This window comes from Hordeum vulgare, chromosome 7H (assembly GCF_904849725.1).
Source record: "Hordeum vulgare subsp. vulgare chromosome 7H, MorexV3_pseudomolecules_assembly, whole genome shotgun sequence".
Classification (NCBI taxonomy): domain Eukaryota; kingdom Viridiplantae; phylum Streptophyta; class Magnoliopsida; order Poales; family Poaceae; genus Hordeum; species Hordeum vulgare.
The window spans coordinates 392,048,568-392,062,910 of NC_058524.1; positions in this window are offsets into that span (position 1 = coordinate 392,048,568).

Here is a 14,343-nt window from a genome sequence, read left to right on the forward strand (position 1 = left end):
GGCTCAAGCAACTACCAGGTATGCTAGGTTGCAAGGTTTGGCTATTTACTGTGACAATGACAGGTCATGGAAAGGAATAGGTTCAGCTACCGAGGTAAAGCATTTGAAATATTTTGTCCTAATGCAATAAGTGGGAGCAGGAGCAAGAATGTGGGATGATATCGAGGTGATCAAAAGGGTGCTTGCCTTGTTGCTCAGCAGTAGGATTAAATCCGACAGTCGGATATTCGGACATATCCGGAAGGGCAGAGCCTACCGAAATAATAACGACAATCAATAACATTCATATGCAACAATATGATGCATGATCATGGCATGAAATGAAATGTAGCAGGAGCAAACCTTTGGGATGATGCTGATTTGAATTCAAATTCAAATATTTGTTGAAATAATATATTTATCATATTCATTTAATTGATTTGACCTGATGTTGTTTCATAACTTTATTTGTCATGCATGAAAGTAGCACCATTGTGTTCATTGAATTTTTCTGATCAATTTGCTTATATTATTTGTCAAATTTGGAGTTATATCTAATTTTCTACAAATTTCCAAAGTTTTGCACTTATTCTGGAATTAATATAAATTAGAATTAGTAATACTGCATCAGCATGACATCAGGAGGTCCAACTGGCAATTGAAAATCAAGCCTGACAAATGGGGCCCACTTGTGAGTGACTCTCGCCAGATTATAGTTAAACTTTAAGTTAATTAGTTATTTAACAGGGGTTGACCCACATGTTAGTGACTGTTTAGGGATTTAATTAACTAATTATTTTTATTAGTTTAAACTTAATTAGACAGAGGGATGGCCCACCTGTCATAGACCCACGGGGTCAAACCCACCGGCGATGGGGTCAAACCCACCGGCGGCGAGCCTCCGATGGCTCCAGAGACGGCCGAGGGCTTCGAGATTGCTCCTACGGCGACCAAAAGGACAGCGGAAGGCACCGGGGGAACGACCACTTGATAGCGCATCCATTTTTGCAAGTCTCAGGGGCTGAAACGGCCGGAGCTAACGCCGGCGACGAGCTCGGCGGCTGCTGGAGCTCGGGCATCATCGAGATCACAGCTACAGGGCCTAACACGCGCGTGGTTGGCCTCCTACAGCACCTACTCGTCGAGCTGGAGCTGATGGAAGCCTCAGATCGACCAACCGATCACCGCAGCGTCGCTGGCGACGAGCTCCCGTGGTCGATCTCGTCGGGCTCTAGTGGAATCGGCCACTAGGGCATGAGATCGAGGGGGAACAAGGGGAAAAGATCCCTGGGCTCACAGGGATTGCACAGGCGTGGAAAGTGGGCTCGGAGATGGCGTGAGGAGGGAGAATGACGCAGCGATCAACGGCGGCCCGAGGAAGAAGATGACGGCGATCTGACGTCTTGGGGGCTCTCGGCGTCGTACGACTTGCTTGGGAGCTTCAGAAGGTCACTTCGGTTCTTCCACGCGGCTCGGAGGAGAGAAAGGGAGACTGGAGCGGCTTGTCGATGGCGAGCCCAAGCCTCGGCCATGGCGGAGAGAGAGGAAGAAGCACAGGGGGGCGAATGGAGAGAGGGAGAGAGCTGGAACGGGTTGCGTGGAGGGTTATCCTCCTTGATAGCGCGAAGGAGGGTTCAGGCAGGCACACAGGTGCGTGGCCTCGCCGCAGGAGGCGGCGGCCACCTCCTGCTGCCGACTGGCACGAGGAAGACGACAGCAAGGGAGGAAGTTGGGCTGGGCGTGAGCGACAGGTACGCGTTTCTCATCTTTTTTTCGTTTCTATTTCTGTTAAAACAATTCTCACATTTGTTTGATTTTATTTTTGGCTCCAAACTATTTCTAAAATAGTGAAAATAATGTTGGGGTGTTAGTTGTAACATATCCAACCCCACGTGAACTTTTCAACATTTTATGGAACTCTGAAATATTTGAAATCAAATATATAGTTTATTTCAGTGGCTTTTGTATTTAAAATAAAATGCCAAAAGTATTTTTAAAAAGAAATCCACCGATGAATTGTGGTTTCCAATATTTATCAAAAATGATGGACTTTATGAAGGCCATTTTGGGTTCATTGATTTGTCACCACTTTGAATTATTTTGAATATAGAGTTGCTAGGGATTTTCTCTTTTGTTTCCATTTTCATTTTTAATGCAAGAATGAAAATATGAGCACAATCTTGCTAATCATCAAATGGGTAGGTAGGGATGTGACAACTCACCCCCACTCAAAAGAATCTCGTCCCAAGATTTGGAAGTCGTCGGGAATAGCGCGGAATACTCAAGTCGAAGACGGTCCTCTCTTTCCCATGTTGCCTCTTTTTCAGAAAGATTTGACCATTGAACTTTAAGAAACTTGAGGTTTCGACGTCGAGTGGTACGCTCAGCTTGATCAAGAATTCGAACAGGGTATTATCGGTATGAAAGGTAATCTTGGAGATCAAGCGTTTCATGGTCCACTTCATGGATAGGATGCGAAAAGCAACGCCTCAGTTGCGAGACGTGGAAAACATCATGAACCTTGGAAAGATGTGGAGGAAGTTCCAATTTGTAGGCAACTTCCCCTCGTTTGGCAAGAATGCGAAAAGCACCAATGTAACGAGGAGCCAATTTTCCTTTGATACCGAAATGATGGGTACCCTTCAAAGGTGTAACCTGAAGGTAAGCCTTCTCATCACCTTTAAAGGCCACAGCCTTATGATGACGATCATATTGGCTATTTTGACGAGACTGGGATGTTTCCAACTTTTCACGAATAATGCGAACTTGCTCTTCTGCTTCCTGGATCATATACGGACGAAAGAGTTGCCTCTCTCCGGTTTTTGACCAATTAAGAGGTGTTCGACATCTTCATCCATAGAGAACTTCAAAAGGGGCTTTGCCCAAGCTTGATTGATAACTATTGTTATAAGAAAATCCGTCGAATGGAAGGCACTTCTCCCAATTCATACCGAACGATATAACACAAGCTCAGAGCATATCCTCTAGGATTTGATTCACTCTTTCTACTTGATCACTTGATTGTGGATGGAAACTAGTGCTAAAAGATAGGTGAGTCCCCATGGCATTCTGAAAACTTTCCCAGAAGGGAGAAGTAAAAAATGCTCCCACGATCTGAGTTAATCTCCAGAGGAATACCATGAAGAGACACTATTCGAGAGATATATAACTCTCCTAGATGGCTAGCTGTTATACTCTCACGAACTGGAAGAAAATGGGATACTTTGGAAAGAAGGTCAATGACCACAAATATAGCATTATTTCCTTTCTTGGTCTTGGGAAATCCAATGATGAAATCCAAACTGACTTTATCCCATTTCCATTCAGGAATAGCTAAAGGTTGAAGGGTGCCAGCAGGCCTTTGATGTTCTGCCTTAACTCGACGACAAACGTCGCAGTTAGCAACGGACTCAGCAATTTATCTCTTCATCCTAGTCCACCAAAACCTCTGGTGTATGTCCTGATACATCTTAGTACTACCAGGATGAATGGTGAGAGGAGAATCATGAGCCTCCTTGAGGATCAACTGCCTTAGATGTGGATTCTTAGGAACCACTAATCGGTTCTGGATAAACACAACAACTTGATCATACATGGAGAATTCCTGAGTGTTTCCGCTAATAATATTCTCCTTGATCCTTGATATACCCTTATCACGCCTTTGGCCAGCTATGATTTGATCCCTAAGAGTAGGTTTCGCCACCAGGGTAGAAAGGAATCCTTGAGGAACAATGTGGAGGTTTAACTTCCGAAATTCCTCATAGAGACGTGGTTGACCTCGTTGTAGCATCAGATTGTTACAATAAGACTTACGACTTAGTGCATCAGCCATAACATTGGCCTTCCCTGGGGTGTAAGTTATCCCTAAGTTGTAATCCTTGACCAACTCAACCCACCGTCTTTGCCTCAGACTCAAATCTGGCTAGGTGAAGATATATTTCAGACTTTGCTGATCGCTGAATATTTCCCAACGATTACCAAGAAGGTAATGTCGCCAGGTTTTTAGTGCATGGACTACACCTGCAAGCTCAAGATCATGTGTGGGATAACTATCCTCAAGTGGGTGAAACTGTCGAGATGCGTATGCAATCACATGACGATCCTGCATGAGGATGCAACCTAATCCTTGTTGCGAGGCGTCGCAATAGATAACCTAATCTGGTGGTAGCAACACAGGTGCGGAAGTCACACGTCTTTTCAGTTCCTGAAAGCTATGCTCACATTGTGGTGTCCACTCGAACTATTTGTCTTTCTTGAGGAGTTCAGTTAGAGGCTTTGCAACCTTGGAGAAGTTCTCAACAAAGCGGCGACAATAGCTCACTAGTCCAAGAAAACTCCTAACTTGGTTTACCGATTCAGGTTGAGTCCAATCGAGGACAGCTTGAACTCTCTCGGGATTGATAGCAATGCCCTTACCAGAGATTACGTGGCCAAAATAGGCCACTTCTGGTAACCAGAATTCACATTTTGAAAACTTGGCATAAAGGCGATGCTCTCGAAGTTTCATCAATACCATCCTTAGATGCTCGGCATGTTCTTGTTCATTCTTCGAGTAGATGAGAATGTCATCGAGGTATACCACGAAGAATTTATCCAAATACTCCATGAAGATTGAATTCATCAAGCGATAGAAGGTGGCTGGGGCATTTGTTAAACCGCAGGACATGACGGTGTACTCGTATTGTCCATAACGAGTGACAAAGGCCGTTTTTGCTATGTCCCCGTTCTTGATCTTGATTTGATGGTAACCCAACCTCAAATCCATTTTGGAGAAGACTGGGGATCCAGCGAGCTGATCATACAGATCTTTGATCCTAGGGAGCGACACTTGTTCTTTATGGTGACCAGGTTAACTGGTCGATAATCTACAACCATCCGGTCCGTTCCATCCTTCTTCTTGACAAAGAGGACGGGACAAACCCAAGGAGAAGAGCTAGGACGAATGAAACCTTTATTCAAGGCCTCATCTAGTTGTTTCTTAAGTTCGGCGAGCTCCAAGGGTGCCATCTTATAAGGTCTTCTGTCTATTGGGACAGTTCCTGGAACCAGATCTATCACAAACTCTACATCCCTGTCAGGTGGAATTCCTGTCAGTTCTTCTGGAAAAACATCTGGTAAGTCACGGACTACCGGAATATCTTCAAGTTCTGGAAGAGGACTAGCATTGAGGGAATAGAGTTGGCATTTGGCAACTCGAGTAGAGACATTAACTATCTCACCCGAGGGCTGGGTAAGCTGGACATTTCTAGAATGGGTATCATTCTTGGCATAATGAGCTGACATCCAGTCCATACCCAAGATGATATTGATATATGAGGATTTCAGGGCTATCAATGATGCTAGAAAAATTAGTGTGTCTACTAGGATTTCATTGACATAACTTATCCTAGAAGTTTGCTACTTACTACCAGGTGTTTGGAAAACTAAGGGGATTGGCATATCGCAAAAGGAAATGTTATGCAACTGTGCATAACTTTCGAAAATAAAGGAATCAGATGACCCAGTGTCAGAAAGAACATACGCTGGGTGATGATTGACAAGGAGCGTACCCAAAATGACGTCGAGATACTCTGCAGCTTCTTCTGCTGAGACATAATTCACGTGGCCACGCGCAGGAGTTGGCTTCACATAATAAGCTTTGCCCGACTTGCCTTGCCCAACGGACTTTCTAGGTTGCTTGGCACCTATACTCTGGGGATACTCTCGCGAATAGTGCCCTGGTTCTCCACACTTGTAACAGATCACCTGATTGGCACATGGTGCAGCATTACTAGCTGGACCACCATAAGTCTTTGCTGGAGGGTTGGTCTGGTTCGCCTGAGACACCACATAGGATGGCCTCGGGGTATATCTTGGTGATAGATAGCTATTCAGAACCCACAACCTGCATTTTGGAAACGCGGAACCGAATGAGGAGCCCGAATCGCGAGAGTGCTTCTTTGTGTCTTAATAGTCGGTACGACCAGTCTCATCACTGATCTCTTTGTTGACAAGAGCTTGAAAACATGTACACTCATCAAGGCGCAGGTCACGACAAAGTTCGGGGCTCAGACCCTTGCGGTATCTTGCTTGCTTCTTGGCGTCGGTTGACACATCTTCAGTTGCGTAGCGAGCGAGATTACCGAACTCGTGGCTATAAGCATCCACGGTCAACTTTCCCTGGGTGAAGGCACATAACTCCTCTGTCTTACGGTCCATCAGACCCTCTGGAATGTGGTGCACATGGAAGGCTGCACTAAATTCTGCCCATGTGGCTACTGGTCCGGCAGGACGCATAGCTTCAAAATTATCCCATCACAGATTGGCGGGACCTGCCAGAAAGTACGCAGCAGAGGTCACCTTGTTAGCCTAAAAAACATTTGCAGAGCGTATCTTGCACGATATAGTGCACAACCAGTCATCAGCATTGAGAGGATCGACGGAGTGATGGAACTTCGGGGGATTTAGCTTCACGAAGTCATTGAGGGACACTGCGTCATTTCGCGGCTGACGAGCCGTGTTTTGCTCAATACGTTCTAGCACACGGTTGGTCTCTCGCTTGTTTCTTTCCACCTCAAGCATAACTTTCCCCAGAGAAGGCGGGTGAGGTAGTTCCTCCTATGCTTCCTGACTACCTTCTCCCTGCTCATGGGTAGGGGCACGGTTCAGCCTGGTGAACACCATCCTGGCAAACAAACTCACAGCTTATACTAATATCAACATCAATACTAACTATGGATTTAGAATGCACTGAACACATGGAACGCGGAAATGAACATCCGAAGAACATGGTAACAAGCAACTGCTATATATACACCATGGTTCATACACACCATTACATAGTTCAGTACAACCTCAAACCGAAGAGCAAACTACTGAAAAGATGATACTACTCATCAGAGGCTTTCCAAGATTCCTATACATTATTTATCTATGCGTCCGTAACTCATCTGACAACATAAGCATACTCCACAAGACACACAGGAATGTGGAAGTACAACTACTACCATACTACTCTTCCACTCACGGGTTCAAGAATCCGCATAAAACATCTCATAAAGGTTGCCTCCATGGCCTAGGAGCTCAACCTGCGCATCAGGAAATACTCGAGCCTGAGACCCCTGGGAAACGTAAGGATACGGGTGTGGCCTTGGTCCCCTGATTGGTGGTAGTTGAGGTCCCCGAAGAGGGGTGACACCTCCTATAGCAGGCCAGCCAACATGAACTGGAAGATGAGTCCTAATGGGGTTCAACATATCCATATCTCCATACCCTGTCTGAACTACGGGTGCGAGCTGTGTAAAGGCTGACCACAAACGGGCACGAGTAGCATAGAGCTCCATACGAAGGGCACGAGCATCTCTGTCTCCATTCTCTAACATCTCAGCAGTGGGCTGCAGCATCGGATCCTCCATAGAGGAATCAAAGTAGACCCCACTGAGGTATCCTTCTTCTCCTGGCTGAGAAGCGGTAACATAGCAGAACTATGAATTCTGCAGCAGTCCATGTCTGGCTCTCATGATGGTCAGCATTGAATACGCGGCATCTTGTACCGCTATGTCAACAGTAACCCCCAATCCAAAAGACCAATGGATCGGCTTGTCGGCTCCAGGGTAACCTGGGAATACCCTAACAGTGCATAGGTACTGACTCTGCTTGAAATCCCGGTACTGCTCCTCAATTATATACTCTTGGTACCAGCGGTAACCAGCTACTGACATCATCCTGACCAGCATGGCCGTGTGACCCGGCACATCAATGCACCTAGTCAGACGAATCACCTGACGAGAAGGACGGCCAGGAATCTGAAATAGAGAGCAATGCAAAAGGCATTAGAGCTCTAGAGATAAAATTGGGCAGCATAATGGCTCTAAATGCTCAAAAAAAAATTGAGACAACCCACAAAAGATAGGATAACATAACCACTCAACTATCATGTTCAATTCCATGGTCATCAAAACTTATTTTCTTTTCCTTGAAACAAAAGAAACTCGGATTAACTCTCGACCTGTTTTCCTACAATCTACCTATTAGTCACACGCGATCCGAAGAGATAGATAAGTAACCTAGTTCTTAATCCCCGTAGAAAAGATGAGGATGACCAGAATAGAATAACTTTGAGAAGAGAAGCAAGAATCTTACGTTCCCTTCCACAAACAATTCCCTTATATATAACTAAAGCAATTCTAGACTCAACTTCGACCAGTTTGTCTTGGTAATCCTACAGTCAGTCAGGCTCCGATACCAACGTTGTCGGGACCCCGATCCTAAGCCATAGGAATCCAGCCTGTAACACATTGCATCCCTTTGCGGTCTCACGCACGGTTAACCCCACGGCTGCCACCTTACCTTAGCCGGGACCGTTTGCGCCTTTTGACTCACGTATGCATTTGTGTCGCTAGCATTCCAATGTCAAAGAACCCGGGTCGACATATCTAGTCATAAACTCAAGTAGCTCAACTATACAAAGACAGACATACATAACCCAGCAAAGCAACTGTCGTTCATCAGCGAGTGTAGACGAGTCGTAGCAAGCGACAAGGACTCCATTACACCACATGACATTTCCCCGTAGGGACATATACAACAACTAAGAAGGATACATGCCGGTGAATCAATGTGTCGGGAGTAGTAGCGAACTACCAGGGCTCATTGGAAGCACAAAGGGACATTTCTTTGTATACAGAGCTACTAAGGGCATACGACTAGGTGTCGAATCCCATACATATCACAGTGCATCACGCGTACGCATGACATACTCGATATGCATAGTTACAACAATGGCATCACAACATAACCATACAACAACACAACATTTATTTAGAAGACTCGAAAGAGTCTTGCATAATATGTTCAGACAGGCAGGGGTCACATAACCCGACGCTCAAGTTATACAAGCAGAGTTATACAAACCAAGAGGAAGCATAAAAGCTGTCTGAGTATCGATAGATGAAAGGGAAAAGGCATAAAGCGACCTTTGAACCATTCCCGACGCGCATCGTCACCTCGTCCTTGGCCAGTCTCCGCTTATTCCGCAGTTCCTGCTTTGAGTTGCAAATGTGAGAAACAACACCGGTATCAAATACCCAGGAGCTACTACGAGCGCTGGTAATGTACACATCAATAACATGTATATCACATATACCTTTAATGTTGCCGGCCTTGTTGTCTGCTAAGTATTTGGGGCAGTTTCGCTTCAAGTGACCTTTTCCCTTGCAATAGAAGCACTAAGTCTCAGGCTTGGGTCCATTCTTTTTCTTCTTTCCGGCATCTGGCTTACCGGGCGCAGCAACAACCTTGTCATCTTTCTTGAAGTTCTTCTTACCCTTGACTTTCTTGAAACTAGTGGTATGTTGACCATCAACACTTGATGCTCTTTCTTGATTTCTCCTTCTGCATACTTGAGCATCGAGTGCAACTCGGGAATGGTCTTTTCCATCCCTTGCATGTTGTAGTTAAGCACAAAGCCTTGGTAGCTTGGTGGGAGAGACTGGAGGATTCTGTCGATTATAGCATCATCCGAAAGTTTGACTCCAAGTGAAGTCAGACGACCGTGTAACCCAGACATTTTGAGTATGTGCTCACTGACAGAACTGTTCTCCTCCATCTTACAGCTAAAGAACTTGTCGGAGACTTCATATCTCTCGACACGGGCATGAGCTTGAAAACTAGCTTCAGCTCCTGGAACATCTCATATGCCCCGTGTTGCTCAAAACGCCTTTGGAGCCCCGTTTCTAAACTGTATAACATGCCACACCTAACCACAGAGTAGTCATCATTCCGCGTTTGCCAGACGTTCAGAATGTCCTGGGCTGCTGCTGGAGTGGGAGGGTCACCTAGCGGCGTATCAAGGACATAAGCCTTTTTAGCTGATTCAAGGATGAGCTTCAAGTTGCGAACCCAGTCCGCATGTTGCTACCATCATCTTTCAGCTTGTTTTTCTCTAGGAATGCGTTGAAATTGAGGTTGACGTTGGCCATCTACAATATTTATAAAGACAACTTTTAGACCAAGTTCATGACAATTAAGTTCATTTAATCAAATTACGTATGAACTCCCACTTAAATCGACATCCCTCTAGTCATCTAAGTGATACATGATCCATGTTGACTAACCCGTGTCCGATCATCACGTGAGACAGACTAGTCACCATGGTGAGGAACTTCATGCTGATCGTATTCAACCATACAACTCATGTTCGACGTTTCGGTCTCTTGTATTCGAGGTCATGTCTGTACATGCTAAGCTCGTCGAGTCAACCTAGGTGTTTCGCGTGTGTAAATATGGCTTACACTCGTTGTATGCGAACGTTAGAATCTATCACACCCGACCATCACGTGGTGCTTCGAGACAACGAACCTTCTCAACAGTGCACACTTAGGGGAATACGTTCTCGAAATTTTAAGAGGGATCATATTATTATGCTACCGTTGTTCTAAGCAATAAGATGTAAAACATAATAAAGATCACAATGCAATCATATAGTGACATGATATGGCCATTATCATCTTTGCTCTTTCGATCTCCATCTTCAGGCATCGCATGATCATCATCGTCACCGGCGTGACACCATGATTTCCATCATCATGATCTCCATCATCGTGTCTCCGTGAAGTCTTCACGCCAACTACTACTATCACTATTACTATAGCTAACCGTTAGCAATGAAGTAAAAGTAGTTAGCACATGGCGTTGCATCTCATACAATAAATTAAGACAACTCCTATGGCTCCTGCCGGTTGTCATACTCATCAACATGCAAGTCGTGAAACCTATTACAATAACATGATCATCTCATACATCATACATGCAACATCACAACTTTGGCCATATCACATCACATGTCAAACCCTGCAAAAACAAGTTAGACGTCCTCTAATTGTTGTTGCAAGTTTTACGTGGCTGATTTGGGTTTCTAGCAAGAGCGCCTTCTTACCTACGTGACAGCCACAACGATGATATGCCAAAGCTATTTACCCTTCGTAAGGACCCTTTTCATCAAATCCAATCCGACTAGAGTAGGAGAGACAGACACCCGATAGCCACCTTTATGCACGGTGTGCATGTCTGTCGGTGGAACCAGTCTCACGTAAGCGTACGTGTAAAGTCAGTCCGGGCCGCTTCATCCCACAATACCGCCGGAAAAGAATAAAACTAGTAGCGGCAAGGAAATTGACAAATCATCGCCCACAACTTTTGTGTTCTACTCGTGCATAGAATCCACGCATCGAAAACCTGGCTCTGATACCACTGTTGGGTAACGTAGCATAAATTCAAAATTTTCCTACGCATATTCAGATCTTCCTATGGAGAGACCAGCAAAGAGAGAGGGGTAAGAGCATCTTCATACCTTTGAAGATCGCTAAGCGGAAGCGTTACTAGAACGCGGTTGATGGAGTCGTACTCGCAGCGATTCGGATCGCGGTGTGATTTCGATCTAGTGCCGAACTACGGCACCTCCGCGTTCAACACACGTGCAGCCCGGTGACGTCTCTCGCACCTTGATCCAGCAAGGAGGAGGGAGAGGTTGGGGAAGAACTCCAGCAACACGATGGCGTGGTGTCGATGGAGAGACGAGGTCTCCCGGCAGGGCTTCGCCAAGCACCGGCAGAGAGGAGGAGAAAGAAGGGCAGGGCTGCGCCGAGGGAGAGGGAGAAGTCTCTCTCCCAAGGGCCAAAAGCCCTCTCTATTTATAGGAGGAGGGGAGGGGGTGCGCCACCCCTAGGGTTCCCCCCTACGTGGTGCGGCAGCCACCAGATGGGAAAGGGGACTGCGGCTAGGGTGGGAGGGGATGGCGCACCACATGGTGGGCCTAAGGCCCACCTGTGCCTAGGGTTTTCCCCCCCTTCCCTCTCCCCTGCGCATTGGGATGAGTGGGGAGGCGCACCAGCCCACCTAGGGGCTGGTTCCCTCCCCCACTTGGCCAAACTAACCTCCCGGGGTGGTTGCCCCCCTTTGGTGGACCCCCGGGGCCACCTCCGGTGGTCCCGATGGTCCCGGTACATTACCGGTGATGCCCGAAATACTTCCGGAGTCCAAAACGATCCGTCCTATATATCAATCTTTACCTCCGGACCATTCCTAAGCTCCTCGTGACGTCTTGGATCTCATCCGAGACTCCGAACAACTTTCGGTAACCTCATATAACAATTTCCTATAACCCTAGCGTCACCGAACCTTAAGTGTGTAGACCCTACGGGTTCGAGAGAAAGGCAGACATGACCGAGACACCTATCTGGCCAATAACCATCAGCGGGGTCTGGATACCCATGGTGGCTCCCACTTGCTCCACGATGATCTCATCGGATGAACCACGATGTCATGGATTGAATCAATCCCGTATACAATTCCCTTTGTCTGTCGGTATAGAACTCACCCGAGATTCGATCGTCGGTATACCAATACCTTGTTCAATCTCGTTACCGGTAAGTCTCTTTACTCGTTCAGTACCACGTCATCGTGTGACAACTCCTTAGTCACATTGCGCTCATGATGATGTTCTACCGAGTGGGCCCAGAGATACCTCTCTGTCAAACGGAGTGACAAATCCCGATCTCGATTCGTACCTACCCAACAGACACTTTCGGAGGTACCCGTAGTGCACCTTTATAGTCACCCAGTTACGTTGTGACGTTTGATACACCCAAAGCACTCGTACGGTATCCGGGATTTGCACAATCTCACGGTCGAAGGAAAAGATACTTGACATTAGAAAAGCTGTAGCATACGAACAATACGATCTAGTGCTATGCTTAGGATTGGGTCTTGTCCATCACATCATTCTCCCAATGATGTGATCCCGTTATCAATGACATCTAATGCCCATGATCAGGAAACCATGACATCTATTGACGAACGAGCTAGCCACCTAGAGGCTCGCTAGGGACACTTTGTGATCTATTTATTCACACATGTATTACTGTTTCCTATTAATACAATTATAGCATGAACAATAGACGATTATCATGAGCAAGGAAATATGATAATAACCATTTTAATATTGCCTCTAGGGCATATTTCCAACAAACATCCCCTCGTGCGGGATCTGGCGAGGGGGATTTAGGTGGCGAGGGGGATTTAGGTGGCGAGAGGGACTGACGAAGGTTGGTGGGGATTGTGTGTAGAATGACGAGGGGAGGACTCCCTCGTCTCCTGGCGGCGGCAGGAGGGAGCGCTAGGGTGCTAGGGTTTCGCCCCCTGGAGTATAAGCCCCCAGGTGGGTGGGCCGATGGGGGTGTGGCCGGCTGGGCCACATTGGCCCAGTTGGGCGAGGGGCTTTAGGTTTGTTTTGTTTTTTCTAGTACTTTTTTTCATATAGTTTATGTTTTGAATATATAAGGATTATAATTAATTTAAAAATGCCCGATTCATTTTCATAACTTATTAGGGAATTTTTATAATGCATTCAACCATATTATTTTTGCTTTCAAAACTTTTATCGCTTGACTTTAATTCTAAATTTAAATCCGAATTGTTTTGAACTAACGCGTGATCAACGATAGGAAACACGGTGATGTGGCACCAACAACATAGGTTTGTTTAGTTTAATTACAGAGGTTACTGTAGCAACAGCTGAGGATGTCATAACTCTCCCCTACTAACAGGAATTCTCGTCCCGAGAATTTAGATGTAGAAGGAAACAACTCGGGGTATTCATCACGAAGATGATCCTCGCGTTCCCTAGTGGCTTCTTCTTCAGAATGATTTGACCACTGCACTTTAAGGAACTTGGTGACTTTGCGGTGAGTCTGACGTTCAGCCCGATTGAGAATGCGGACCGGATGCTCTCTACAAGAGAGGTCTTGTCGCAGCTCAAGCACATTATGATCCACTACTCGAGTAGGATCCTTGAAGGAGCGACAGAGCTGAGACACATGGAAGACATCGGTGAACCTGAGAAAGGTTCGCCGGCAGTTCCAATTTATAAGCCACTCTTCCACGCCTTTCGAGAACAGTGAAATGACCAATATAGAGAGGAGCTAACTTCCCCTTGATCCCAAAACGGTGTGCACCTCTCATTGGTGTGACACGAAGATAAGCCTTTTCACCAGGTTGATAGACCATATCTTGATGATGACGGTCATACTAACTCTTCTGACGAGACTGAGTAGCCTTTAGATTCGCATGAATAATGCTGACTTGATCTTTAGTATGATGGATGATATCCGGACTGAAGAGTGATTGTTCCATTGAACGGTGGCTCTCGAATTCCATACGAAGCCAACTGTAAAGGATACTTTGGAGTCAAAGATGTATAGGAGAGTCAGGTTTCAATCCTGTGGAACTTTGGGTTATGAGTCCACCATGTGGGCTGAGAGTAGACAGAGGGGTGACGTCTTGTACGGTATTGGTAGCAAGACATGTCACAGGGTAACCTGCCAGTTA